Consider the following 26,308-nt stretch of genomic DNA (forward strand, 5'->3'; position numbering starts at 1 on the left):
TGGTGCAGCCACTCTGGAAAACTGTGTGGAGGTTCCTCAAACAGTTAAAAATATACCTGCCCTACGACCCAGCAATTGCACTGTTGGGGATTTACCCCAAAGATACAAATGCAATGAAACGCCGGGACACCTGCACCCCGATGTTTATAGCAGCAATGGCCACGATAGCCAAACTGTGGAAGGAACCTCGGTGTCCAACGAAAGATGAATGGATAAAGAAGATGTGGTCTATGTATACAATGGAATATTACTCAGCTATTAGAAATGACAAATACCCACCATTTGCTTCAACGTGGATGGAACTGGAGGGTATTATGCTGAGTGAAGTAAGTCAGTCGGTGAAGGACAAACATTATATGTTCTCATTCATTTGGGGAATATAAATAATAGTGAAAGGGAATATAAGGGAAGGGAGAAGAAATGTGTGGGAAATATCAGAAAGGGAGACAGAACGTAAAGACTGCTAACTCTGGGAAACGAACTAGGGGTGGTAGAAGGGGAGGAGGGCGGGGGGTGGGAGTGAATGGGTGACGGGCACTGGGGGTTATTCTGTATGTTAGTAAATTGAACACCAATAAAAAATAAATTAAAAAATAAATAAATAAAAAAATAAATAAATCCAGCTCTCCACATATTGTCCAGCTGACTGGGCCTGGAGGAAATCCCAAGGCCACACTGACTGGCCCTTTGAATTCATGACCATAAATCTCAAGTGAGTACTTTTCAGTGCCATTTCCCTCATCTGGTCAATCTTCCAGTCTGACTTTACACCTCTCTCCATGAGCCACCAGCACCAACTCCATCACCATCACAAGCCCATGACAAGGCTTATCATTTCACTGTAAAATTAGAAGCCACCAGAATAAAAGTTCTACAAACACCGCCAGCCAGCCCAGGCTTCAGCCCTGCCTTCCCTCTTCCCTAACCACATTCCTGCTTTCTTCACTTGTGAGCTACTGCCTCACTTGTGTTCTAGACCCCGTGACCTCTTATTTACTCAAGGACACCACTCCCAACAATTCCCCCTTCTCTCTCCAAGGTCTCCACTGAATTCCTACCATGAGTATTTTTAAACAGCTGTTGTACCTCCTTATCACCTATCTACCGGTAAGTCATTCTGGGTGGGGGTGGAGATGAGGGTGGGTGGCCTAGCAGAGGACCTCACTCTGAGTAGGAAAAGCGGAGTGAGGTTGTCCTCATCCAAAAGGCAAAACCAGGGCAAAGGGAGATTGAAACTATAGTGTAGCCCCAAGAGTGCCCCACTCTCATTCCTCTAACTTCCCAGGCAGGTTCTGAAAGAAAAAGAAGTCTAATTGGTGCCAGCTAAATTTATTTGAAAAGGCGAAGAGCTTAGTCTAGTTTCCAACAGCCCGGGGCCTGTGACCTGAGCCCAACTCAGCCTGTGAAGAGAATTCAGATGCTTGTCAGAGAGGCCTATGCTCACTCACTTCTAAGCTCTTGGATTTTATTGCCTTTTTCCTTCTGTTCTACTGAACACTTTTTTTAAAATTGATTGTCTTGATTGAAATCAGAGGAAAGGATATTTATCTTTCCCAACATTTGCAACAGGACAACTCAGATGATACAAAGGCTCTGTGAGGACAGGTATGATGACTGCAGGACCTGGGAGATCATGGGGCACACCCAGGTGGGACAGGGAGAAGGCAAGGAAGGACAGCATCTTGGGCTGAGCTCCTTCCTACTGGCTTGGCTTTCATGCTGGAAGATGAGATGGGAAGAATCCTCTGGGAAGTCAGGTGGGTGGAAGTGACCCCTGAAAAAATGGCAAAGTTGGCAAATTAACTATTGTCACATGTAGCTATGCCCTGCTCAGAAACTTTGGGCATCCAATCCCCACTGATTCAAGGCTTCATGCCAACTTGGACCTCTCATCTTATCGTGGTATCTCTTGCCTACACAGGTCCTAGCAATGCCCATGTTTCAGACTTTCCTAGACCTTCACCCTCCCTCCACCTCTGGATTCCCTAGTCTCTATGTATAGAGGGCCCATTTTCTTGATTTACAACCATATTCCGACATATTCACCACAGGGTCAAAGGAAGCCCTTACTACTCTTTACGTAAGAGATTTGAATTTTTTTTTTTTTTTTTTTTTTTTTTTTTTGTAGCTATACCCAGGATAAAATTGAGTGCTGCGAATTTCTGAGTCATTTCCTCGGTTTTGGATGTTCACTAGTGCATCTTAGTCAACCCACGCAGAGGCTCTGTCACTGTCACAGATAAATGTCACAAAAATAACAAATGCACTTTGAACTTCAAGGACGGGCCTTCCAGACCAGTAACCATGGCAACACCAGAGGCACCCTGAAGAAGTGTGGTGAATTTCTCCAGGCGCGGGCATGGGCTTCTTCATCTCTTTCCCCCTTCTGCTTTTCTACTCCTTTTTATTTTCCTTTCTCCTCACCTTTTCTTGATTCTTTCCTGACCCTCATATTCTGCAATTATTTTTGCAAAACAGGTATATGCTGTGCCTAGAACGGTGCCAGGCACACAGTGGGTGTACTGTTCGGTGAATAAATGAACGAATGAATGAAGGCGCTAACCGACTCGAGTACACTGTCAATGTCATCACATTATTTATTTATTTATTTATGATAGTCACACAGAGAGAGAGAGAGAGGCAGAGACATAGGCAGAGGGAGAAGCAGGCTCCATGCGCCAGGAGCCTGATGTGGGATTCGATCCCGGGTCTCCAGGATCGCGCCCTGGGCCAAAGGCAGGCGCCAAACCACTGCACCACCCAGGGATCCCTTGTCATCACATTTTTAAAGCCCCCCAGGGTTACAGGCCAAAGCCTGTTGCTTTTTCTTGATGCCTCGCAGGGGTATCAACAAATGGGTAATTATGCTTCTAGCATCTCACCCTTCCTCCAACAACACGTCTTCCTTGAGATGAAATAAAAATTTTCACACAAATCTGTGTTTTCGAGTACCATCCACTTCTCGGTCGCCGTTTAGCCAAGACCAGAGCTCTGACTCTGGGATGCTTCAGAGCTGGGAGACCTGGGAGCCCACGCGGCTTCGAGCGCCCGCACCTATGCCTGGGAACACCGTCGTCTTCCAGGGCTGCTGCTTCCAGCTCCACACCTACCGCGTGCGGACGTGGCTCAGCAGCGGAGACCCACTTCCGGCCCTCTTTGGTGGGTATCGTCAGGCGTGGCTGTCGTAAAATATGGCTTTTGTAAAGAGCGGCTGCTGTAAAGAGCAGCTGTCGCAATGGGGGGATGAGTCTCCCCTTCCGTCGCGGTGGAGATCCCTTCTCCAAACGTCCCCAGGATGCCCGCCAAGCGGGAGCTCCTGCAGCCCCGAGAGGAACACGCTGACGGGGCGCTTGGTCTAGAGACCATACCCACCCAGAAGCTCCAGCAAACCACTTCTCATGCGTTTACTCATTTGACCTTCTACAGAAGCCCTCGGAGGCCCCTACTGTGGTTCACCCCTTTCACAGATGAGGAGACTGAGGCTTAGATCAATTAAATGACTTGCCCACAGCACACATTATTGAGAGGAGGAGACAGGATGTGAACTCGGGGTCCGCCCGACACTGAAATGTGTTCTTTTCCCCCAAACAAGTCCAGGTGAGGGTGACAAGAATTCTGCGCAGGTGCTTGGGCTTTGTGCCCCAGGAAGTCTTCACCATGGGCGCCCTTGGGGGAACAGATGTCTGCCTTGTGACCACCTTGCACATCGAAACTGCTAGTAAAAAAAAATGTGTTTTTTTGTTTTGTTTTTTTGCTGCTGCACTTTTTGTTTTAAATATGTAGGAAACCACGTATATTTAGCATAAATGAGTGTTGGTGAGCCGTCTTGGGGACGTAAATATAACGCATTTTGTTTCGGGGTTAACAACCGACTTAGGAGGGGGATTTTGGTCTTTAGCCTGTTTATTAAATCAGGCACTACCTGAACTTCTAAAATAGAAGGAAAGGAATAAGCATTATCCTTATTCCTGTTCATCAGATGCTGCCCACTTCACAGCGTGATTCCATCTAATCCAGCGGCCCAAGGCGGGGGAGGCCCCTCCCTCCCTTTATAGGTGAGCAAAGGGAAGCCTAAGCACAGCCACCGGCAGAGTCTGGATCCCAACCAAGTTCCCATGCCAAAGCTGGATTGCTTCCATGGCCCCTGTAGTTGGCTGGTGTCCTCCCCATGCAGAGCACCCCGGGATGGGCTGAAAATGGGCCATCACTGTCCCCAAGCTTCCCGCAATGAGGAGATAGATACCATGTGTTCACAGTGCCCAGCACAGCCCAGCCCTAAATATCAGCTATATGCTTTTAGCAAGGCTGTCTCCAGAATCAAAAGGAATGCTACTTTCCAAACCATGGATGAAGAGGCGCATGCGTGGCTCAGTCCGTTAAACATCTGACTCTTGATTTTGGCTCAGATCATGATCCCAGGGTTGGGAGATCAAGCCCCACATCAGGCTCTGCCCTGAGTATGGAGCCTGCTTAGGATTCTCTCTCTCTTCCTCTGCCCCTGCCCCCTGCTCATTCTTTCTCTCTCTCTCAAAAAAAAAACAAAAACAAAAACACACCATTGAAGATACTCAACAAGAAGGGCATCACCTCAGGCCAGTGACAAAGACTCTCTCCTTGACAAGAAAGGCAAGTCTTCCCCTCACCCTCCTGCCAGGCTCCTCTGAGCCCTCTTCTCAACTAGGCTTCAACGTTGGCCTATGAAGACTTGAACAAAACACTACCATAGTTTCCAGCAGCTCAAGGCCACATCCTAGGCTGCCAAAAGAATTTACTGTTTGCTCCAGCCAACACTTGAAGATGGGGTTCTCGTTTCCCCTTCTCTGTGGGAGGGTAGGAGCCTGCCTTCAATAAGTGCCAGTTAACAAACCCAGATGGGTTTCACATGGACCAACCCCCCACTTCTCACTTCTTGTGATTTTTCACTTCCCTGACTCTACTGAGCCCTGCTCATCCCCCTCCCTATTGCCTCATTCTCCCTTTGAAATGCTCAGCTACTTCTGTACAAATGGAAGTTCAGTTCACGCTGGGCTCTTCCCTATTACAGTGATATATCACTGATTAAAATCTGTCCTTACCACTGTAACCAGTGTCCAGCTCTGTTTATCTTTGACACCAGTCAATTGGAGCAGACAGAGCTGCCCCCAGTGACTGTCACTGTCAATGCTCCACTGTCCCTCACCCTACCTGCTGCCCCCCTGTGCCAACCCCAACACTCATCTCAGTGATAACTCTCCCTTGCCTCTACTTCCCCTACCCTCCTGCCTCCTGGATCCTCTACCCCTCGTCCTGGGATTACACTTCTCATTTCCAGGACAAAAAATAAGAGTTGCCTGAGTTAGGCTGTGACATGAACTAGAAGAGTGTTAAGGCCAGATGGGTGTTCAGGCTACTGAAATGGCACCCCCGAGCCCTCCTCTTTCTGATCTTACGGAGTAGTTTTTAAAGGAGATTGGGAGAAAGCACACTTCTTAGAGCCCAAGCAGGGCCACCATGCCTTAGTGCTGTTGGAGCAGCCTCTCCGGGGTCAGCACCCACCCCTGGGGAAGGAGGGGACTCGGGGGCAGCGGTGGAGGGAAAGGAAGCCATACTCCTGGGTTCTTGGCCACCTTGTAGAGGAAAGAATTCTTCAGGACAGGACTCTTCACTTATTCTTAGCTGCCTGTTCTTCCAAACCACTTCATCTATCTACAAATGGGATGTGAACCGGGAGTTTCCATGGGAGTTGGGTAGTTTCCAGATAGCTCAGGGTTTGAGCTGTGCTCAAGACCCAGTATGTCTAATGCTTTCAAGTTTTCAGAAGAAGAGTTAGGTATCTTAGGTTTTTTATGTCATTACTTCAGTTGGCGGCCAGGTGTTGAGAGCATAGTCCAGCATGTGAGCCAGGCTCTTCTTTAGGAATTTGGGCTAGAACTTTGAGTCTCTGGACTAAAGAAGGATGTTCATCTGTACTGTGAGTTTTTGGAGTTAGGATATCTAATGTACCTTTAAACTTTAAAATAATAATTGAAAATAAAATAAAATAAAATAAAATAATACTTGAACACTTTGCATTTTAAATGTTTTCCTGGCACTATGCTGGGCAAACAGTGGTGGGATAAGGAACTGAATTATGGAATGATTACATACACATCCTGGGGAATTCCAAAAGATACAGAAATTTAACTCCAAAAGCAATGAGGGCAAAGTCATCACCCATCTTGGCAAAATGTTATTAAATTCCAGCAATCCCAGAAGCTACTCTGTCAAGTTTGTTCATCTTTTTCTCACCCTTCCCACTTTCCAAACTTGTGAGCTATGTTTTCCCACCCAAGAGAATCTCTCCTTGCCTGCATCAAGCTTCTCCATTTCCTCAGCCCTACAGATTGCCACTAAAAGGAAGGAAGAAGGGAAGACCTTCCTGTACTCATCTCTGTCACTTACAAATCTAAAGGCATATGTAATGACATCTCCGGAGATGCTGTTTTACTTAAAGAGCAATATAAATCCTTGTTACTTAAAGAGCAATATAAATCCTTGGCCTTTCAACGCAGAGTTTCTTTAATTTCTCAAGGGCTTTTAGATCAGTGCTTTTCAAATTCATGTGCATTGGAAATCTCCTGTAGACCCTATTAAAATGCAGATTCTAATTCAGTAGTTCAGGGGTGGGGCCCAGGATCCTGCATTTGCGATTAGCTCCCAGATGATGGCCAAAGCTGCTGATCCTTAGACCTCACTTGGAGTGGCAGTGTTTAAATAACCTCATTTTTCCTGCAGTGCCCCTAGAAATGCTTCAGTGGAGTTATTAACATGATTTTCACTGTTGCATCTCTTATTAACAGTCAGGCAACCTAAGAAATTCTAGTTGGCCTGTGAATTCACCTCCTTGTAGATTTGAAGCCAGAGCTAAAGTTCTTTGGCCAGTGGGGATAGTCTATAAGAGATAGCGCCATGAAGGGCTCTATCTAAGACAGACAGACATGTTAACAGAGAGAGACACTGGTTAGGACACTTTTCTGTGGGTCTTTCTTTCATGAATCAAGGATCCGAATATTATTTAAAAGAATGTTCTGAATGGATTTGTCAGAAGATCTAAGGAGCCTCTGTTTAGAACACTTCTCAAAGTGGAGCAAGAGGCCAGAGCAGTGTGAATGATGCCTTTCAGGACAGATAAGACAAGAGTCTTGAAGTAATGGGGAGCAACTGGCCTAATCTTCCAGCTGAATCTGCCCTGCTTTCATTATCATATCCTTTCCTACACTTATGAATTAGAAAGGGAAGTTGGAGGATACATCCTATGGAAGGGACCATGGGACCTAGGGGTTGAGGGCAGGGGACCAGGAATCTGATGTTCAGTGAAGAACAAGCCCCAAGAGTCTGTGATCAAACTGCTGGCCAGAGAACGTTAGAAGAGAGGTAAACATCAGCCAGCTGCATTCTTAAACATTAGAAATCAAAACATGATATATTGGAAGGACCTCAGAGACCATCTGGTCCTAAGCCTCCACTTGCAGATAAAGAAACTAACATCCAGGAAGTTGGGTGACTTGCTCAAGGTTATAATATTATTGAGGGTTTGGCTTTTGAACTCACGGTCCTGAGCTCTTTGCAGTTACACATGATGTTTCTCACATCCGTTAACTCTAGTATGTGAGATGACATTTTAAAATTTTTTCCCAGGAATTAATTACACTCTGTTTCTTAAGCTATCCAGGCAATGGACAGGAAAAAAATCAGCCAAAAAAGGCCATGACCATGTTCCCCAGAGCCTAACTGTGGTTCCTGTGGACAGCTGCACAGTTTGAGGCATGCTTAGACTATTCATATAATATGTCTCTCCGACAGAGAACTGATCACCTACCCATGAGTGTATTTAATTCCCATAGCAGCCTGCTAAGTCGAAAATAGCACTCCCATTTTACAGATGAGGAAACTGGGACTCAGATTAAGCAAATTGCAGCAAGTTACATACCTACGGAACTGGGATTCAGACCTGGACCTGCCCTCTCCCAACCCCTGTGCTTCTTCCACCCTCTGCCTGGCCCCTCACCCTGCTGTTTGTTCCTTGAATGTGCCAGGAACACTGCCCAGAAGCTCTGGGAACAGGACTTAGTTCTCTTGAACCCTGGGAGAAAGAGAAGAATCTGGGGAAAATGGCACCCAAAGCTTGACTAATGGCACCAAAGCAAGGCATAAGGAGGACAAAGAAGACAATGATGGCAGAGTGTTTCCTTGGTTTCCAACATTCATTCTAAAGACGCCCCTCTGCTGTTATTTCTATGAAGGGATCTCTCAAGGTACTTTCCAGCAACTGTTTTAAACTTTTGTTTTGATGAGCTGGAATGATAGTGGTTATGTGGGTGGTGGGAGCCCCCTTTCTCACTTTTCTTTCCTTCTTTCTCTGTCTTGAGACCAGGACCAATAAGGCACCTGTAAAACAGAGCCTGGCAGGTTTGGACAATATCCAAGCTTGGGCTGCCATTTCTGTGTAGTAACTACTCACATCTCCCGCTGTCTAACAACATGGATTGAGTGCTCTTTGGGAAAGGCAGGTATCTACTATGCCATGACATCTTTGCTCAACACTGACTATCAAATTAGGGTTTTGTTTGGGTCTTCAAGAAGTAGTCCATTTGAGAGCAGGTTTCTATTGGGAGAGAGATTTTTCTCAATTTTTTAGTAGGTCGAAAACCAAAGTATTTGACCCACATCATTTCTTCACCCAGGTAGGGAAATCCCCCTGTCCTTCAGTGACAGCTAAGCTGGTTAGGCTGTAATTCTTAGAGAGAAGGATGTTGTGACATGAAAGAAATGGAAAGTCCAGAGCCTATCCCTCCCAGAACTGAGGAGTTGGTTGCAGGAGGAAGAGAAAGAGATAGATTAAGAAAGACAAACTCTGGGGCTTTGGTTACCTCTTCTCTCAGGACCTGTTTGAGCAGGAAGAGAGGAGCTTTAGCAACACCCAGATCACTGAAGGGAGGCTGGAACCCCAGGTTTGGTAGTCCACTTCTCCGGGCAGATGAACGGGAGTTTCAGGTCCTCAGAGAACACAGCCTTCAGAGCAACAAAACATCCATAATGGTACAACATAATGGCGAGTGGGTGACAGATAAACCTAAAGCAGGGCTTCTGGTTGTCCTGGGCCTGCATGTGGCATCCTGGAATCCCAACAGGCCCAGCTGCTACAAGAAGGGAACACAGCCATGCTGAGAATGCCATCAGCCAGCAGGGAGCTTGGATGACTTCAGCAAAGCCTTGGTGATTCCAGACGTCAAGATCCGAAAAAATGGCCAGGTCCCCAGACTCCCATGGGAGCCATAGCACATCACCCCAAAAGGTTAGATGAGACCAGCAGCCCCTCAGAGGGACCAGTGCAGAAAGTAGTCCGACCTAACCACTTGTTGCAACAGACAGGAGTGTAAATAGTGGACAGAAAATGAACCCAGTGGTCTCCTCTGCCATGAGATTACATGAGCCAAACCCCTCTTCCATAACCAGGTGCACACATTCACCAGTTCATGCGTGTTGTCCAGGCATAGCTCTTAATGGTGGTCCCTTTCTCTCAAGTGTCGTCAACTGGTATGACATGAATGGTTGTAAAAATAAATACAGAATAAGGTGCATATTGTGATTCCATTTATTGATGACAAAAAAGTCACCGCTGGGTATAAGGTTTCTTTGAGTCTGTGCATCTGCAGAGAACATGTCTAGAAGGATATTGCTCACAGTAGTTACCTGGAGTTTTGGGTGGAGACATGGAAAGGTTTTTATACACATGTCTGCTTATACCAGGCATGTGTTTTTAAGAATGAAAAAAAAAAAGTGCCCCTTTTGGAAGATAAAGAATAATGGTCGGTGTGTTCAGAATATAGGTATCATCTTGAGGAGGAGCCAATGAGAACAATAGAAAGTGAAATCCTGAGCATTTCTGTTGAAGGCACTGTTCATTTAAAAAAAAAAAAAAAACTGGAACAGTTTATATTATTGCAAACAGACTAAGTTCACCAAATCATTCTAAACATAGTTGAGTTTGTTTTTCCTTTTACTCAGTGGGTGTGGGCTCATAAGAAAAATAAGAGCCACCAGAGAGAAGTAGAAACATTTGCTATGTCCATCTGAGTGTAGGGCAAGAAGTTCTAGGGCTGAGTTGCAGTTGGATTCTGACTACTAATCTTGAAGGATTGCTTACTCATTTTTTCCTAATACACAGAAACTATAGTATTCCTCTGCAAGAGCATGACCTGCTTTATTTCTCATTTTAAGGTTTCACTCTTGGTCCACATTGAGGCCAGCAACCTGTGCCAGATCTCAAGTGATTGGAGAGTAGCATGTCACAGTGCTACAGATGGATTACAGAGCACTGTCACAGACCTCTGCCTTCGAGAGGTCAGGTAGGCCTGGGCAGCTGCCACCCCCCTTCTCCCAGTTACCTCTGGTCTGCAGAAGCCTCTCCATTGACCCCAGTGGCTACATAAATGTTAGCATATTTGCTATGTGTTGTGACATGAAAGATTGGGGAGCACTCCTGAGAACTCTTTCACAGAAAATGAGATCTTGGGAAATGTTACGGTGTCAATAGAAGCATTATTGCCACAGAATCTAAGAACATTGTGATAAGAGTTGCCCTACGTACTGGCTCTCAAGGACATTTTCATGACTTCATGACAGGCAGGTAGACCTCAGAACCTTCATCCTTCCCTGTCACATAATGACCACAAATCTGAACACCAAGAGAGACTAGGATCTAGAGAAGTTGGCCACTGGGGAATCCCTCCAAGAACAAGCTCTTCTTCCTGGTGCCCCACATTGCTCATTGCAGGAGGAAGATGTACTTGTGATAAATCACTCAAACTTAAGACTGTGGAGGAGGAAAGAGAAACTGACATTCACAGTCACGGAAAACCAACAATACATCGTTCACTTACATATGCTCCATATATGTTACGCACGAGTCCCTCAGCTACTCTTGATTTGCTGTACTTCCCTGATTCTAAGACACATTTCTTCCCCACCACTTGACATCTCTGAAACTGAGAACACCTTGAAATCAACAGCCTCTTACAGTCATTGTTTGCCACATAGCAGTCATGATACAGTTCCCCTTGCCTAAAAAAGGTAGAACATTAACGAGTCAGCAGCAAAATTTATAGTGACTTGGAGGAAAACCCCAGAATTAATAATATAATACATTCTCAACTGTAGGAATCTAATTACTGTGAAGAGGAGGTGAGGGAAGTGGTGAATCAGACAGTTGTGTTCAGCAACATTTCTGAAGGAGGAAACAAAACTAGCCAAGGCTGCATAACCAACTGTAAAGCCAGCTTACAAGTCAGACCAATGGTTTTGGTTCTTCAATGGATTGTTTTAAGAAACTGCTACATCACTCAGGTTTAATGTCATGGAGGTCCCTTAATTGTCTAATGGGATGCACTTTTGTTTGATTTGCTGTGGACTACTGCAAAGTTCATGTTTTGTGGAGTTACATGTTAACTCATAAGTTTTGTCTGGTAGAGATCCAAATGATCTCTGTCCAATAAAAAATATATATGTTTTATTGCCCTGTAGGACATTAGCCAGTGTTGTTTCTAACCTAGCTGTCTTATTTCAATATATTTTTTCTTTTTTTCCAGTTTCATTATTTTTAAAAATTTGAGAATAGTTGACATATTTTTTCAATGCTCATAAAGCCGTTGTTCCTATAATTCTCCTCCAAACCCTGCTGAGCAGAGAGCCCAACACAGGGCTCGATCCCTGGATCCCAGGATCATGACCTTAGCCAAAGGCAGATGCTTAACCAACTGAGCCAAGGCGCCCCCTTGGTTTTTCACTTTTTGAAAAGTGTACGTATCAACAGCTAAGCGGAAAAGTGATTCAAAAGGGTTAGGCTCAAAAAAAAAAAAAGGGGGGGGTTAGGCTCTGAATGTGAAGAAGTTTTCGGAATGCCTTCACCAATTTATTTTATGCTTATCTGTAAAATGTGATTAATATTAAAAATATAACTTTCTGTAAGTTTAAATAAAAATTCTCAGCAATAAGAAATCATGGCTCACAATTTAGTCGTTGGTGATACACGAGGGAGTCAAAGAAATACAAATCCGACCATAGCAGTAAAGGAAGTTATCTACAATCTCAGTGGGGATTGAGAAGGAAAAATAATCAAATGTCTCAAACCCAGAAGTGTGAATTCCTAGACCAGACATATCGGAGGCATGCACTTACTGGAATGGTAGCTATAAATTAGTCTCCTGTGTGCCTTCAATGTCATAGGCTAGGATTGGTGTGGCTGCAATGGGCTGGCGGGTAACCTTGGAGCATCACTATAGGAAGCAGGATGGACTTGGTTTAGGTTGACACCATGGCTTCTTTACAAGGTTAAGTGTTTTTTAACACCAAGAAAATTTGGATTCACACTTAAATCAAACTCCTTATTAATATTACTGTATTTCAAGGTAATCTATTTACTTGGAATTTACCGTACTTGCTGTGTGAAAGATAATTTGCCCTGTTGAAGGATCTAACTAATGAGCCTTGGGATTTCAATTTCAAATGTGTTTTCAAAGCCAAATCAGACCTATAAACACTGAGAACAAACTGATGGTTTGCCTGAGGGAAGGGGAGTGGGAAGATGGGCCAAATGGGTGAAGGGGAGTGGAAGATACAGGCTTCCAATCTTCCAGTGGGAGATTCCAGTGTGGAATGGGTTAGGCTCCAGGAGAAAAGCTACAGCAGAGAGAATACAGTCGATGGTATATAATAGTTTTGTACGTGACGGATGCTAGCTGCACTTGTGGTGAGCGTGTAGCATGGTGCATAGAGCTGTTGACTCACTGTGGTGTACACCTGAAACTAATAACACTGTGTGTCAACTATACTCAAAGAGCTTTAAAAAAACATGTGCTTTTCAGTTGTTCACATTTATGATTTTTAAAAATAATAGAATAACTTTTTGAGCTTGAAAACAATACTGGGTCATTTCAGCAACTTATATGTTTATAAATAATAAACTGCCTTATTTATATGTTTATTTTTTCTGATTTTAAAAAGTTATCTGAAGTATTTGGTAAAGTTTTTTCAGTCAGATATGCTCAAAAAAGACACGTGATGATAATACATTTATAAAGGAAATTACAGTGTTTGAGGAGATCCCATGACAAACTTCATTAGACCCCCTTAGTCATTGTAAGTGCATCTCCTCGTTTTTCTATATTCAGGTTGGTTTTTTTTCTGAGTTTTTCAACTGCTGATTGGCAGACGCTCCCAACTAGTAAATACTATTGAGAATGTGTTTTAATTATAAATGAAATAACAGGTCTGAAAGTTGAACTTAGAATTCAAGGAAGAGCCTGCTTAGTTTTTAAATTTTTTATGTTTGGGGATCCCTGGGTGGCTCAGCAGTTTAGTGTCTGCCTTCAGCCCAGGGCGTGATCCTAGAGACCCGGGATCGAGTCCCACGGCGGGCTCCCTGCATGGAGCCTGCTTCTCCCTCTGCCTGTGTGTCTGCCTCTGTATGTGGGTGTGTCTCTCATGAATGAATAAATAAAATCTTTTTTAAAAATTAAAAAATAAAATTTGTATGTTTAATAAGTTAAATATGATTCTTTAAAACCAAAGGGTCTCTGAAAAATCTTCTCTATAAAAAAAAAGGATCCCCGTCCAACACTCACAGTGACGCCCACATCCACTTTTGAGTAGAAGAAGCCTGGTGTGGAGCAAGATAGACGGACCAGCTCCACACCTTTCTGAACCTCCTTTGGTGCAACAGAGTGGGTCCTTAACATAGGACAGCTATTAGATTTAGGATCTGTACTTCCTCCTCTCTTCACATTTTTATTTTCCTTTCAGTCCTAAAATTTCAAACACTGGGTGTCAGTATTGCTCAAAAACACAGACCTACTCTCAGGGGTAGGATGTAAATAGTCTAAGCAAATCCACTGACTTATCACCCAGGAAAGCTTTTCAATATGTTTGCAAGCTTGACCGCAGAAGCCAAGCAAATTGTTGTTCAGATCTCTGAGGCTGGCATGCAGGTTTCTCCAGTTCTTCCCCCTGACCCTGCACGTCTGCAGTTCTCTTAGAAGAATGGGGAAACAGCTTTTTTCCAAGCCAACCTGCCCCTTCTGGGCCTCCCTCCCATGCCAGGGACCCCTTGTCATTAAACAAATGAGGGACTTTGAACTGTTGGTCCGCTTCCTTAAGAGTGAGTACTTGGTGCAGGTGTAAAAGCAGGAGAAGCAAAGGGATGGAAACACCCTAGAGGAAAAATGAACCATGAAAGAAATTAACCTCAGGCTCCCGGGTCCTGGAGTCATTCCCAGGCACCTGACATTCACCTCCAGGATCAGAAATGCTTCTTCCTTGCTTCTCTCCAGCCCCCCACCCCCCTTAACTCCATCCCCAAACTCACGTAGAGATTTCCATCTGGTTGGTTGCTTACTTGTTTTGTTTTTCTTTTGGTTTTTTTTTTTGTTTTTTTTTTTTTTAAGATTTTATTCATTTATTCATGAGACTCACAGAGAGAGAGAGAAAGAGAGAGAGGCAGGGACACAGGCAGAGGGAGAAGCAGGCTCCATGCAAGGAGCCCGATGTGGGACTCGATCCCAGGACCCCAGGATCACGCCCTGGGCCAAAGGCAGGCGCCAAACCACTGAGCCACCCAGGGATCCCCGGTTGCTTACTTGTTTTGTTTTCACTACAACGACCTAGTGCTTAGGACTCAGATTATTTTCTACTTGGGTTTTCAAATTGAACTCTTTATCCTGCCCCCTTATCTTATCTTACTGTTCTTCCCACCCTCCACCCTGTGGAAGGCCAGGAATTCACAGGTTCCAGTGGTGCTGGGGACGGGTGGTTAGAAATTCACAGCATTGTCACTTGTGAATTTGGAAACTTCTCTGGTCTGTCTGTCTGTCTGTCTCTTTCTCTCTCTGCCCCTCTCCCTCCCTTCCTCCCTTCTCCTGCCCATCCCTTTTTTTCCCCCTGTTCTTTCCTCTTTCCTCCTATTTCTTTTCCATAATGTAAAATCAATTTATTCCATCAAAGGGTTTCTCTCTAATTCCCACTTAACTTTCTAACATGTTGACTTTCAAGGGAGACTATTTTGGATGGTATTTGTCATGGTTTAATGACTGTGAGCCAGTTTCTCCATAAGCCAAAGCAGGTATTAGCCACCCACCTTTGCCCCCCAGGAAGTAGCCTAGTGCTCTGTGCTCCTTGCAGGAAATGAAGAGCTGAGCCTGGAATGCGCGTTGCTCTTCAGCAGATCAGAGGTGGCCTGTGCAGTGGGGAATCACACTAGTCTTCCGGCAGGAGGAGGCCATTGTCCTTGGCCTGACCCAGTGCCTACTGAAGCTGCTGGAGGGAGGAGACCAGACCACCTGGAGGCTGGTCCAAACCAGCAAGGGATCAGATTCTCTGGGAACAGCTTGGCCAGCTCCAGTGTGAGCTGAGGCAGGGTCACCCTCACCTGGGCCATTGGCACTTTGCTGCTTCTGTTTTCCACTGGGCTGCCTGGCCAAGCCTTCTGCCTCAGTTTCTCTGGCCCTCATTGTTCTATCATCTCACCAGGATCATCATGTCGATCATTGATATTGTCGACTTCAGTATCAATAAGCTTTTAAGAAGCTTTTTGGCTAGCCCGCTCACATGTCGGAATCTGACATCTCTGTTTCGGCCTCATCACTGGACAGGTAGTGAATACTGCACACAGTATTTGGCGTTGACGTTGTTGTGAACAATTCCTCTCCACTACTTAATAGTCTTCTACAGATTGTTTTAATGGTTGTATTATAACATATCAGGGGATATCTTAAGATGTATTTCTTGCTGCTGGACACTTTGGCTATTTCCACATTTTCACAACAACTGATGCCTTGATAAGTGTTAGTGTCACAAAATCTTCACAACCATTCTTGTAAACATTTTTAAAGTGCATTTGTAATAAGTGAGTACATGCTCTTGGTAAAAACTTAAAACATAACGGCTATGACCAAAGTCCTCCTTAATGTCCAATCTCGTCACTATCACTCTTCTGGAGATAACTACCGTTACTCATTAGTGCTTATCTTCATGTTTTTCAATGTGCTGACATATATGTCCATGCATCTGACTGAAGTATATGGTGCTAGATGGTTTTTATTTGTGAGGCAGGGAGTGGTGGGCAGATGTTGTCATGCTCTCTGTATTCATTCAACAGACTGTCTTGCAGATGCTTCCAGATAGCACGTGACGATCGGCATCCTCTCTGTAACTGCTGCGCAGGGTCCCATAACAAGGCGACCTATTCACTGAGCTATTTCCCAATTGCTGGGTATTTAGACTCTTTAGGTTTTTGCTAAGACCAGCAATGCTACGTTAGATCTTTTCCTTGTGCATATGTGCACATGTTTCTCTGGGGAGATTCAGAGAAGTAGAATTGTTGGATCGTAGAAGAGGCACATGTTTCGTTTTCACAGATTCCATCAAATTGCCCACCAGAGTGGCTGTGCAGTAAAATTCCCACCAGAGATCCAGTGAGGGCATATGTGTCGCACAACCCCACCCACACATTATCTGATCACACTTTGGATTGTTGCCACTGTGATTAAACATGGTATCTTACTGTGTTTTATTTGCATTTTCCTGATTTCTAGTGAGATTAAGTATCTTGTTCAGTTTATTGGCCATGTTAGTCACATTCCTGAAAGTGTAGTTGGTGGGTCAAAGCATATGCAGTGTATGTGTGTCCATATTTCCGTAGCTCTGTATTTATGTTTCTATCTATCTCTTTAAAGGTTATGTTTTTTTTCCCTAAAATGCCCTTCTGTGATCATTGAACCTATAAAGTATACTCTCATTACAGAGTAATGAATTCTATTTTTTTCATATTTTCTCTAGCACTGAGTTCTGAATCTGTTGTTTTTGTTCTGTTTGACAATTTGGTAGATCAATAGAGCATCTTATTTAGTTCAGATTGCTTTCATTAAGAGTAAGGCTATCTACTTTCTTATAACTTAGGGCATTTGTGTGTGTGTGTGTGTGTGTGTGTGTGTGTGAATGGTTTATTTCTTTCTCCCTTCTTTGTGTGGGGATTATTCATCTTCATTTCTGTATGGATTTATAAGAACTCTTTACAAGCCTTAAGAATATTAGCCTATGTCTGAGGGTTCAATAACGTTTGGATAGTTCAAAAAAATAATATTCCTAATATATTAATATACAATATAATGCATTAATATATTAGTATAATAATAATATAAATTCCTAATAATATAATATAAGATAAGATAAACATTCTGCCATGGAAAGGGCCTCTGGGAAAATCCGCTTGGGGATCAAACAAATAAATAGAATGTTTCAAGAAGATTGCCCTCTCAAAAAAAAAAAAAAAGAAGATTGTCCTCCTTTGGTCTCCATATTGTCTCCCAATGTATAAAGCTGGCTGAGATAGTGTCATGATAAAACAGCAGATTTTGAATGCTTGAACGTGATTAGACTCCAGATGTTCACTCTTAAAGGATTGGTAGGTGACCGATACCAGGTTCCCCCAGGTTCTGAATGCCTGGCCACTCTTCATAGGAGCCAGGACCTCTTGAGACCCCAGGAGAGGCCCAGGGCTGCCTCTGCTGTCACACAGGCTGGAACACGTGACTGCCACATCCAGCTGGAGGGGTAGCTACTTACAGCCCTTTACTTCCCTCTTTTGGCAATTAATCCTCCCTTTCTCTCCATTAGAGAAAGCGTGCCTCGATTTGACTTGTCTCTTGAAAGGATGTATTTTCTAGGGAAAAGCTCACTCAATGAGAAGTTGAGCCTATCCTTGGTTTTATCTGTAGAACTAGAAAGCTGGTTGGTAATGAAATGCACACACATAGTGGACAGTACATAAACTAACTTAAAGCGCACTAGTGAGCTTGTTTTACAGCACAGACTCTAGTCTAAAATCATCCACAGCAGGTTCAAACCCCAGCTCTAGCCTGATCCTGTTACGCAGCTTTGACGCAGAACTCAAATTTCTAAATGTCAACTCTCTCATCAGCAAAATGGCACTCATATTAGTACCTATTTTAAGTCAGTTGTGAGGATTAACTGGATCCTGACCCAGGAAACATTTTATGTGTAATGTCTCCAATCATTATTTTTTCTTCTATTCTCAGAATAGAGACAGATCTCTGCATGTGAATTACACTTTCCCAGGTAGCAGGAAGGGCCATATGAGGGCATATAGATTTCTTCTGAAACACCATTGCTATAAAGGAGTCCAGTATGGCTCAAAGGACCTTGTTTGTCCTGGATATGACACTGGGATTTTTTTTAAAAATCCCTCTTCAGTTGAGGAGTCTGGCAACCCTGGATTACCCAACAACGGTTACTATGGCTGCAAAGAGGAAGCAGAAAGACCTCACAGCAGTGTTTACTGAAGAAAAGGGAGTCCACGGCTCTGAGAGCTAACTAAATGACTGTGCTTCTGTCCTTGAGGCCAGAAGACAGGAATGACTGCAAAACACACAGAGAAGCACAGCCATGCCCTTTCCAAGGACATCACAGAATGTCCTCTGTGCACTGTCAGAAGCCCTCCACGACTCCGTCAGGATTTCCCTACACGGAAAGGATGGCAGAGGTCTCCTGTCTTCCACACCCTGGGTGATTTTCTGCCTTAAGTTTCACCAGTGTCCTATAGTTGTGTTTACACTCTTGGCATTTGAAGGATATTTCTTCCCGTGAAGGGAAGATGGATGATTCATACTGGCCCAGATTTCTGGATTAACTGCAAGAATTATGCTAATAGGGGGAAGATTTCATAAAGTCATAGATGCCTTCCTGACATGAACAGGGGCTATTTTTGATGATGGTTGGTTATGGTCTATGAACTGGGATATTGATAGTTATTTAGAGAACATGATCTTTAGTTGGGCAGGTTTGGCTTTGAATTGTGTCTCTACCCCCTTAGAGATCATGTGTCACCTGTTTGTATTTATTTATTTATTTGTTTGTTTGTTTGTTTATTTATTTATTTATTTTAAAGATTTTCTTTATTTATTCATGAAAGATACACAGAGGCAGAGACATAGGCAGAGGGAGAGGTAGGCTCCCCATAGGGAGCCTGATGCAAAACTCAATCCCAGGACCCCGAGATCACAACCTGAGCTAAAGGCAGACGCTCAACCACTGAGCCACTCAGGCACTCATCTGTTATTTAATATCTCCTGAGTCTCAAATTTCTCATCTGCAAACTGAATATAACATTGAATATCACACATCAGAGTGTTGTGAGGATTAGAGGTGACAATGTAGATAACAGTGAGCACAGTATGTGGAATACAGTTGCATTTCATAGTGAGCTAAAAAATGACCCCCCCAAAAGGTCCACATCCTAGTCTCTGGAACCTGTGAATGTTGCCTTGCATGGCAAAAGGGATTTTGCAGGGGTAATTACATCACAAATCTTAAAATGGGACAATTATCTTGACTTATTCAGGTGGGCCTGATATAATCCCAAGGACCCTTACCTGAGAGAGATGGTAGATCAGAATGAGTAGGAGGAGAAAGTGATGTGACCATAGAAGCAGAGACTAAAGTGAGGTGGCCACAAGCCAAGGAATGCAGACAGCCTCTAGAAGCTGGAACAGGCAAGAGATGGACTCTCCCCAGAACCTCCAGAAGAAACCAACGCTGCCAACACCTTGATTTTAGTCCCATGAGACATATGTGACACTCTGATCTCTAGGACTACTATAAGATAATAACATTGTGTGGTTTTAAGTAACTAAGTTTGTGGCAGTCTGTCACAGCAGCAGTAGGAAACTAATACAATTTTCTACAAATGGTGATTTTTATTACTAAGCACAATCATGTTCAAAATGTGGAAAAAATTTTAGGATTGCAAATTGCTGCATTAGATGATGAACCTCACTGTTCCTGTTTTATTCTGCTTACATTTAAATCAAGTCTGCTGCTTCTAACCTTTATATTTCAGTATTTTCCCATTATTCTGTCCAGGGATGACAAAGCTCTACTGTCATCCTTTTTACCATTTCCCAAAAAGATGTACATCTTGAGAAACAGTCAAGTGTAGTCCATGCCCTTAGGGATATAGACTACTGACCTCCACCACATAAGACACTCCAGCTACTTGATCTGAGCGTAAAGAGAAATGACTACCCAAATAGGGACTACTACATATCTCAGAGTGCCTTGCAGATAGGTGTGGTCACTGACTAAGTTGTGTCCAATGAAATGGAAATAGAATTGGTGTATTCAGTTCAAGGAAAAGTCCTTTAAAGGAATCTCCATGCCATGCTGCTTTTCATCTCTTTTCTGTTTTTCATCCTCTTTCTCAGAAAGAGACCATGACAGGTGTCATGACAGATGTCATGGTCACCTCCATCCACAACACAGAAGCCAAAAGTTGAAGATGGCAAGGTAACAGAATAGAAGGACTAGTTCCTTGATAATTGTGGAGTCAACGTGCTGTAGCCCAGAATTGTCTGTGCCCACATGAAAATAACCATCTATCTTGTTTGAGTAGCTGGATATATTTACTTGGTGGTGGGGAGGAATCAGTCTTTTGTAATCAAACCAAACCTTTACTCCTATAGGATTTATTACAGAACTTATGATATAAGACTGTGAGTATTACCACTTCTTGGTGAAATAGAACTTCTGGAAGAAGCAGACACGTCTATCAGAAACAGAGAGGGAGATAGAGCATAAAAGACATTTAATTATACCAAAAATAAAATCATGATTTTCCTAAGCATTGATAAATTGAAGTCGATGATGGTGAGTCTTGAGACCTGATGAGTAGTTAGGATGATGAAGGAAAAGATGAAAACTTGGAGGAAAAAGTCAAAGACTGAGGAAGAAGTTAGCCTTGAGGATAGATCCAGGAGAGCAGATATGTGATTGCAGATATACAAACTCTTATGTGAAACATTGAAGCCAGAAGAAGTTTGGGAGTTTAAATTATTTTGGCTTTTAGAAATAATACTGAATGTTTTATATATATATATATATATATATATATATATATATATATATATATATATATTTTTTTTTTTTTAGGTATAAAGATTTATATTTTTATGTATATTTTATATATTTTACATACATTTTACATTATATATATTTATATAATTATAGTATGTATTAGATAACATCCCCAGGAAGATATGGGAACCACTCAGAAATCCAATCTTTTCAGCAGCAAAATATGTGCAATATTCACACTGGTATTTTTTAATAACAAAATACTTTCATAGCAGTTCAGGTTATGTTTTTCTAATAAATGTGTATGCTGAAAATTTGTTTTTTAAAAGACACATACACAAAACAAACAAAAAACTCAAACAAATAAACAAACAAAAAAAACAAAGATACCTTAGAGAAGGGATTGTGAACCTCTGTTAGGATTTCCAGTACAAAGTAAGTGTGTCCATAGAGAAGAGGCAATGATTGAAATAGAGGGAAATTGTCCTTCGCTTGAAGACTGAGTCTGTGGTTTGAAAGAGGTTATTTAACACATTCTATGTAATGTATTAAATATGTACATGCATTCTGAGCCTGCCAGTGTCCCTGTGTGGGGCAGAGCTGTGGGATTCTGAATCTTGGGTAGTTAGCGCCCACAGGGCTGAGCACCAGGGAGAGAGAGCTGCAGAGAGAGCTCCCCAAAGATCTGCAGAGGCTCAGCCCAGAGACTTTGGTGGAACACCAATGAGAGCAAGCCTGTGAGGAAACTGGGCAAGGCTGGAGAAAGGACCATCCGAAACAAACGGGATTATACCAACCACAGTCATGCCCATTTGGTTGTAGACAAGAGCAGAGTTGAGTAGTCAAGACCGAACACTTGTGGCCTCAAGCCTGAAGTATTTACTATCCAGCTTTTCATAGAAAAAAAATATGCTGCTGTTGGGGCATCTGGGTGGCTCAGTGGTTGAGCGGCTGCCTTTGGCTCAGGTCGTGGTCCCAGGGTCCTGAGATTGAGTCACGCATTGGGCTCCCCGCAGGGAGCCTCCTTCTCCCTCTGCCTGTGTCTCTGCCTCTCTCTATGTGTCTCTCATGAATAAATAAATAAAATCTTTTATAAAAAGAAAATGTGCTGCCTTCTGATGTAGGGGACAAAAAAAGAATACTTCGAATTGAAAAACCTGGGCTCAAAGCCCTTCTTTCTCACTGTGTGACCTTGAGTAACTCAATATCACCCTCAGTTTTCTGTCCATAAAAATGGGCATCATCTCGGCACCTTCCTCTTGCGTTCACACAGTGGTTGTGAAAGTTGAATGAAGCAAAAGACTGAAAAAGCTCAGAACTTTAACTGACATTAAAGAAACTGAAATATAAAAAAAAAAGAAGAAAGTGAAATACGTCAATGAAAAAATAGTTGATGTAAAGGTTAACTTTTCCCTGAGAGGCAGACACTCCTCAGTTGTTTTGGGTTTTCCAGGATAAAATCAGCGATGTCACTTCCCAATCCCGACCATTAATCCTCCCTTGCCCATCCCCTGTTGTGACTAAAGGAAGTGGACGAGAATGAGATTTTTAGTGCTATTTTTGCAAGCTCTGTGTATAGGCAAATTTTAAGATCCAAATTCACTTAGTCCCTTACTTGGCAGCCTGAAACTGGATTAGAAACTTCTCCAGGGAAGAGAGGATTTCTATACCTCTTTGCCCCTTTCCAGCACGAAGCAGAGGGTCCTACATTTAGAAACACCCGGTAAGTGTTTGGGATGGATGAATGCATGGATGCTATAAGTCATGTCATTGAGGAAACACCACTGACGGTTTTTCTGCAAAGCAAGTACACGCAAGGAAAAGCCCCAAGTCTGGCAGCTTCGCCTTGCCACTCATGGTCAACAAAGCCTAAGGCTTTACCAAAGGTCAAGTTCACAGATCACACCTCTTTGTAGGATTTCTGAGGAGGTCGTCTTGGTTTTATTTATCTGTTTTGGGTGGGTTTTTTTGTCTCTGGCTACAGAGGTTGAGGACATAGAGTTCACGACACATTGTCATTATTGGTCTGTGCAAAGGCCTTTCCTTTGGTTATTTATTGATTCGCTTTTCCCTGCTCACCTCCCCCTAGATAACCTTGGGAATCTGTTTAACTATTAATTTTTATTTCTGCCAAATTTTCTTAATGGGGACTTTTGCATGTATTTTTACTTTACCTGAAGCCGATTGTGTCCTGTATGTGTATCTCTTGCGACTTCTTACCCTTTCACTCAGCTCTGCCTTCTTAAGATCCAAACATGCTGTCACGTGTGCGCCCATTCCGCTGTTTCTAAGTACTCCATTGGGCACACCCACACATTGACGGCCTGCTCTCTGTATTTTGTTTTCCTAAGGCATAATTGAAAGTAACCAGCCAGTTTAATCAATCCTGTTTCCATGGTTTGCAAAAAGATGAGGCACTATGTCTCCTTGACCATGCCTGGAACAGAGGCCTGAGCACTCCACCCCCACTCCCCTATCAACCCCCCCCCCCACAAGAGAGGTCAAAAAGAGGTCAGCCTGGGTGTAGGAGCAGCTCTGTTACTGCTGGTGTCCTTGGCCCCTGGCCTAGCCTCTCTGTTTTCTCACCTGCAGCAGAGTCAATAATCCCTGCCCCACCTATCTCATAGGGCTGATAGGAGGCTTAGGGAAACAAAAGGTGGGGGAAAAAAGGCTTTGAATAGGGTTCCTAACCACATACAGGGAATCAGCCCTCATGGTCCCTTCTCTAGCTGGCACCCAAGCCCAACAGGTGACTGGAAAAGCAAATGCACCCACCCCTGTGCCACAAAGAAGCGACACTCCACTCTCAGAGTTTTGCAATCAACTAAGTGTTCTGCCCTGGTCACCCCTCTTGTGTCCCTTAGTCACACATGCCAACCCCCCCACCCCCCCATATGTGACCTTCCTCAGGTTCTGCACACCTCCCTTCCCAACCCCTGCTTCCTCTCTGTCTTCTCCAGTCATCATCTCCCTTCCTCGTACATCACCCCTAACCCCTCACCACCACCATTATTTCTATTCCCGTGTTTACTTTACAACCTGGTGTCTGGGAGCAAAGTCCCTCCGGGTTCCCATCCCCAGGGAGGGCCCACAAGAGAGCATCATGGCTGGCTCCTATGACTATTATTTTAAGCACTTTTGCTCAGTCCACTTCCACATTCCCTCCCCTCCCCAGCCAGTAACAACAACAAAAACACGAGTTCTGTGTTTCAACCCAAACAATGACAAAGAAGGTACCCAGTGTAGGTGTGGACACAGCCTCCTGACTCCTTTGTGCAAAGATTGGGAGCAGCTTCCGGGGTGGGGGTGGGGGGCTCTCTGCTCAAGGCAGAAGGACTCCAGCCAAATCCCCTCAGCAGCTTTTCCTGACCAGCCCCTTCTCTCGATCTTGCTCCCTTTTTGCTCAGCCCTTCCCAGGAGGACAGAAGTTCCCTTGGCTTTTATGCTTCCTCTGCACCCCACTCATGTGTGTAGCATGGCCATTAGTATTCAGGATTATTGCTGGGTTGGCAGGTCCCTTTTTTCCTCTAAGACTATGAGCTTCTTGAAGGCTGATGCTGGTCACGTTACTCTCTGCCAACACCTGTGAGACAATAAATTTCTGTTGTCGGAGCCACCCGGTTTGTGGAACTCTTTTATGGCAGCCCTGGGAAACTAGTACAGGTGACAAGCATGTCTTTATTTCTGCTTTTTTTTCCCCCCTGAATCTATAGAGTTTAGCACAACTGAGACATAATAAGAGCTCAACACATATTTACTGGTAGTAAAATTTGCACTCCAGAGAACAAAGAAGAGATGTCATTCCTGTAGTTGAAGCTCTCATAATGTGATTGAAAACACAGAGAAGGAAAAAGATCATTCAAAGTACATGCTTCATGCCAGGTCAGAGACATGGGCGGTCAGACTCCTGTGAGTGCCAAGCCCTTAAACTCAGATAGGGTGGGCAGTGCCGGGCAGCCATCCCAGAAATCTCCCAGAGCCTGAATCTCAAAGTAGGAGTTAGTCAAGTGGAGAAAGAGAATTGGAACAAACAGAACAGAACCTAATAGCAAGAGAGAACATGGACTATTTGTGGACCTGTGAGATAAGCTGGAGCCTGATCATGAGGGGTCTTGCATGAGTCTGAGAACCAAAGAGTGAACTTAAATAGGGGAGTGACGTGCATGGTCAGGCATGAGTTCTAGAAATTTCTCTCTGGCAAAGTGAGGATAGATTACAGGGGGTATGACTCACCACCAGGAGGTTCACTGTTCTTTGTGGACATTAGAAATTGGAGGAAATCTTTATCAGCCCTCAACCTCAAGGGGAGGCAGCTCCCCGGGGCTGGGCCTTGCCAGGGAAAGCTGAGAAGGTATATAAGCACGACCCCATAGACTAACTCCTACTTTGTCCTTCTAATGGGCAGTAATATCTCCCCACCAGATGTGTTGTACTACTATTTTTAAGTCCAGACAATCCCCACCCTCCTAGAATCTGCCTCTGATTCTTGGAAGTTGGGATAAAACCACATGTTTTTCATCATTCCGCAAAACCACTAGCTTGAAGCACGTAGTTCTGTGACTTTGGGGAAGAAGCCATGGACATCTGTGCTGTGTTTCTGTTCCCATTCATATTTCTCTGCTATATTAAAGCAAAATTGCACCAGGCTATAAAGACCAACAGGGAGAGATGGAGAGCAGACAGGATCCTGAAAGTCCTGGTACCCCAGACAAACCATCCCCCAATGGGGACAGGAGGCTGAGGAGGGGCTCCAGATCCCAGGTCGTTCCCTTCACTGCATGACACACATATGGGGTCTGACCAAAGTAAAATCTATTTTTGTCCTGTAGTCCTGGTCTCATTATTTCTATTACCTCTCAGGGGACATATGGTTGCCCTGAACACTGTGCTCACAATAGGAAGGAAACCAGGCTAAGATAACTCATTCCTCAGGGTGAGGAAGCAGAGCCCACTGGGGAGCCCACAAGAGGCCCAGCCACCTCTGCACCCATTGGCGGGGCTTCTGCATCCCCCAGCATTGTTCCAGCCTGGCCCAGGGCCCCATGGAAGCCAGTTGGATGGACACAGTCTCAGCACCGCAGGTGTTCACCATGTTCATCTGCTCCTACAGACCCCAAGTGCTAGGAGGACTCATTTGCTGCCTTTAGGTTATGATAGAGGCTGGTGTTGACATTTGCATGGGCACATTAAGGCATCCCACACACACCTCTATGGGTCCTCCTTCTCTTGGCACTTCAGAGGCACTGCAGGATAGCTGCAGAGCTGGGGGTCACTGCAGAGCAGGGCTGCCACCAGTGTGTGTGGGTAGATCCTAACTACATGGAATTTCCCTGCTGTTACAGATGGGTTTTGATGGACTTTCCTTTCA

At 44.0% G+C, this 26,308-nt stretch overlaps 2 long non-coding RNA genes across 2 annotated transcripts; one reads left to right on the top strand and one right to left on the bottom strand.

The window, feature by feature from the left end:
* Positions 1–886: 886 nt before the first annotated feature.
* Positions 887–2,893, top strand: LOC144283962 (uncharacterized). The gene is made up of 3 exons (XR_013352440.1): positions 887–1,107; positions 1,570–1,757; positions 2,129–2,893. It is a non-coding gene; the product is annotated as an uncharacterized LOC144283962 (long non-coding RNA).
* On the bottom strand, positions 1,314–26,308 carry LOC144283961 (uncharacterized). Its single transcript, XR_013352439.1, has 3 exons — positions 26,147–26,308; positions 23,115–23,286; positions 1,314–1,774 (listed from the first exon to the last, which is right to left on the bottom strand). It is a non-coding gene; the product is annotated as an uncharacterized LOC144283961 (long non-coding RNA).

Source organism: Canis aureus, chromosome 15 (genome assembly GCF_053574225.1).
Source record: "Canis aureus isolate CA01 chromosome 15, VMU_Caureus_v.1.0, whole genome shotgun sequence".
Taxonomy (NCBI): domain Eukaryota; kingdom Metazoa; phylum Chordata; class Mammalia; order Carnivora; family Canidae; genus Canis; species Canis aureus.